We start from the raw sequence: 4,624 nt of genomic DNA on the forward strand, positions 1-4,624 counted from the left end.
GCCGACAGTCTCATGCCCAGTGCATGTGACTTGAGGGCAGCGACGCGACGTACGCAGTTTTTAAGAGTAGAATTCAAACTGCCATTGTCTTTTTCAATTTTTACGCCGATGCGCGAAGGTCAAGAGAAAGCTCAGCAAAAATGTTTACTGTAGCCGTCTACTAGAAGGCACTACATGATAGTAAATCTCGTTTACGATTTTCCATCTCCTTAATTATTTTTTTCAACGCAACACATTGCAGATTACTGCAGAGAGGTTTTTTGTAACGACTTTGAAACTTCAACTTATTTCAATTGACAAAAATTATTTTTTCCATACTACTTGCAGCACATCAGACGTTAAGGGTCACATTAAAATTGAGCGCAAAGGTTCCTGTTACATCACACAAGAGGACAATCATCAAACACTACTCAGCGTTGAAGAGCTAATGACACTCAGCTGCAATCTTAAGTTGCCGCGTTGCAAGCGCAAAGCAGAAATCATTACAGAAATACTTGAAAATCTTCACTTGAACCATCGGCGCAATGTCTACGCTGAAAAGTTGAGTGGTGGCGAGCGTAAAACGGCTTCAATCGCGCTCGAATTGGTTATGAACCCAAAATATTCTTTTTCCTCGACGAACCAACCAGCGGTTTGATGAGGTAACAGCTGCACAATGCATACGCCTATTGAGTCAATTGGCGAAAGAGGGACGCACCATTGTCTGTACACACAACCAGCCGTCGGCGACGATTTTCATTATTTCGATAGTATTTTTGTGCTGGCCAGCGGAAAGTGCGTCTACCAGGGTCAACCGGGCACGGTGATACCGTTTCTACGTCATGTGCATATTGAGTGCCCCAAATATTATAGTCCATCGGATTACAGTGAGTTTAGCTTTAACGGCTATGTAGCTTTTTGACTTTATGTTTTTATTGCTTCTTCTTCTACTTGTAGTTATTGAGTTGTGCGATGCGGACGAAGGTAAACTTATACCTTTACTCAGCGAGTTAACTGACAATGGAAAGCTGATATATGCGCCACAGCAACATCAACAACAACAACAATTGAATGGTTTAAATAATACAACAACAATGCCAGTTTCTTCAAAATCCTCTCAAAAGATTTTCCAGCAATCGGTGCGCACTTTCTTCGTGGAACAACCTAAACGCAGCCGCTGGCAACATTTTTTCGGCGGCACGAATCTTCTCCACAGATGGCACGCTTATTGGCGGTGTTACGGCATTTTACGAGCATTTGAAGACCTTCACGAAGCTGCTGGACAGCGAACACGAGACACTTCGAGCCCATCAATTTTGTGTGCTTTTCAAATGATGTTGGTGCGCATAATCCGCGCACGTGTGGCCTTACTTATACAGTTCTTGCATCACGTGTTGGACGGCGCTGGTGCTTTTGCGAGTGGCGTGCCGCTTAAGTGTTGTTGTTGCAGTAGGGCGGTTCTAATTTGATTTGATACATTTTTAGCCTGATTTTTCTGAATCTCGGCAATCAGGGGCTCACGCATGTTTGATCATCAGTTCTGGCATTGGTGATTATAATTATTGCACATGGATTACACAATGTGCGTTATGGTGCCGATCTTGAGCTGTAAGTATGAGCATTATGCTAAAGTACAGTGAACACGTGTTAACTGGAACCTGAAATCTGATATTGAGGGTTGCAGATAATGCATTAAAAAGTTTCTTGAGTTAATATGTGAACTAAATCTTTTTTGTTTATAATCCCGAAACTCTTAACTTAATATCAAAGCCAAATAATAGACAAAAGCAAAATCAAGTATGCCATAAATAGTTTTGCACCATTTAAGTAGGTCCTGACGGGATTATGCCCATAATGTTGCAAAAACTGGTAGAACCAATGGTTCAAAGATTTGAAAATATATACAAAGCTAGCATTCTATTATCCTACATCCCAAGAAGTTGGAAAAGAAGTAAAGTTGTGTTCCTTCCAAAACCCCGCAGAAGAACACACGAAAATGCCAAGGACTTTAGACCTATAAGCCTTATCTCCTTTATGCTGAAGGTACTGGAAAGACTAATAGATCTACACGTAAGAACAATAATGGCGGAGAAGTTATCGAAGTCCCAACATGCGTACATAAAGAGCCGATCAACCGAAACTGCCATTCACGAGGTGATAAGTGTAATTGAAAAATCACTACACCACAAACAATACACCATGGCTGCTTTTCTAGACATAGAGGGCGCCTTCAATAACATAGAAGTAAATGCGATAATTAACTCTCACATGGTGGCATAGATGACACTGTGTGCAGATGGATACTATCGATGCTTGAGAATAGGAAGATTATAGCTTCAAACGGCGCTGCAACACAAACAAGCAGTGAGTAGAGGACACCAAGAGCCTCCGCCCTATGAGTTGTAAGGGTGACTGAAAACACTCCTCCAACTAAACGGTGGAGGAGTGAAAGCAGTAGCGTATGCGGACGATATAGTGTTGTTGGTATCAGGTATTTCTTCAACAGTCAGCGAGATTATGGAAAGAGCACTTCGGGAAGGTTAAACCTATACAAAAACAATGGACTAGAGCAACTGAACAAAACAGAACTGATGCTATTCACAAGCAGAACCAAAATACCAGTTTCAACTCCGGTACTAAACGGTACAAGATTTTCACTTATCCCCACAGCCTAAATACTTGGGGGTGGGAGATTGAACCAAATTGTCCTGGAAAATAAATATGGAAAAAAGAATAAACAAAGCATACATGGCTTACTATACTTGTAAGAGAATCGTCAACAAGAATTGGGGCCTCAAACCAAGTATAGTCATGTGGATGTATACGGCGGTCATAAGACCTATACTTACATATGGAGCCTGGTATGGTGGCCAGCGCTAAAAACAAGCAATACAACAATAAAAAAATTAAATGCCCGCCAAAGAGCAGCATGTGCGGTGTTACTGGGGCACCAGGTCATGTCCGACTGATGCGCTCAACGTGATCCTGCATCAACTACCAATGGACATTTTTATTAAAAAAACAGCAGCTATTGCGGCGACAAGAATAAAAGAATTGGGAGGTTGGAACCAGCAGAACTATGGACATAAGTATATCCTCAAAAACAAGCTCAACACCATTAATAAATCAGACCACATTCCTCCCCAAAGCTGGGATTTCAATAGACACTTCCAGGTAAGGATACCATCTAGACGAGAATGGAGCAGAGACTCAATAGAAGAGGAGGATACCATCTTTTGGGGTCCAATAATGGACGGAGTCCAGGCACGGGGTATTCTTCTCTGATCTTGGCATATCTTCTTATATGTCTGTCGAACCTCGGTTGCATTTTCCCCAGCAAAGTACTTGTAGGCATAGAAAAGTGTTAAGAAGTTTCTATTAGAAAAAAACCACAGGAATATAAACAAAGCAAACTGATATTTACGATACTAGGCTCCGTGGCCTTGCCTTCACCCATGACAAACTCTAGCACAGCACAAACAAGAGAGCACTAAGAGACAAGCAAACTGATCTGGGTTCCGGCCACAGGAACATTTTCGGTAACGAAAAAGCAGACGAGTTGGCAAAGGCAGGAGCTTTCTTCAACGAATCCGAGGCGGAGATAATACCAAGTCCGCTAGGATCAATGAAAGGAGAGATCAATAGACAATTTCAACAAATTGCAAATAACAGGTGGAAAAACATCACAAAATGCGTCATAACTAAACAATTATGGCCAACATATGACAGGAAAAGAACCAACGACTTACTAAATAGGTCACAGTATTTACAGAGTAACAGCGCCACAAACAGGGTATTTGGCATTACTGGGAACACGCATCCAAAATGTGGCATGCCCTACAACGACATTCGCCGTGGCTATGGAGTAGCAGGAACAAGTGAAACAATCTTCCACTTCTGTGAATGCCCAGTTTAGCATTAGATTCGACATAAAAACACTTGAATCCATTTCCAGAATCAAACCTGAATGGATTTTACCAAAGTATATCGGACATGGGCAGTTTTAATCGAAACCTCAAAATGGTTTGAAAGAGAATGCAAAAAACGCAATAGCAGATACAGGAGAGCCTCTACGAACAGTGCATCAAAATGGCACATCAAGTGTTAATTGAGCCCGATAGGGCGGCACTCCTACCTACCTACCTAACTTAATATAATTTTTAAATGTCTAATTCCAAATACTGAATTGAAATTAAAAATGTCTATAATTGAAGATACATTGATTTTTTCGCTTTGTGGTGAAAATGATTTTTTGAACTAGAACTCACAAGAGCCATCATCTTCAACTTTAAAGCAGGACGAGACACACTTACTTTTTCAAACGATTTGTATTTATATCAATAGTGCTGATTTTTAGAAATAAAAAATGCCACCCTGTCTATTTTTTGGTTTTTAATTTAGTTATAAAAATGCATAATAAAAAAATATTTTTAAACTAGAATTTATTAAAAATATGTTTTTTAATAACTTTCAATTATTACTCAATAAGTTTTTTCAATTAACCTACGCAGATCTGATGGAAATAAAGATTGTTCGAAAGCGAAACCTTCAATCGTTGGTACAAATTAACAATCTCATTACATGGCTTTGAACTTTCACGCTTGCGCTACAGGTAAATTATTAAAATATTCTTTACCAAAATTTA

At 40.0% G+C, this 4,624-nt stretch overlaps 1 pseudogene; it reads left to right on the forward strand.

The window, feature by feature from the left end:
- Window positions 1–332: 332 nt before the first annotated feature.
- Window positions 333–1,532, forward strand: LOC126767291 (ATP-binding cassette subfamily G member 4-like; annotated as a pseudogene).
- The last annotated feature ends 3,092 nt before the right edge of the window (window positions 1,533–4,624 follow it).

This window comes from Bactrocera neohumeralis, unplaced genomic scaffold, assembly GCF_024586455.1.
Source record: "Bactrocera neohumeralis isolate Rockhampton unplaced genomic scaffold, APGP_CSIRO_Bneo_wtdbg2-racon-allhic-juicebox.fasta_v2 ctg5213, whole genome shotgun sequence".
In the NCBI taxonomy this organism is placed as follows: domain Eukaryota; kingdom Metazoa; phylum Arthropoda; class Insecta; order Diptera; family Tephritidae; genus Bactrocera; species Bactrocera neohumeralis.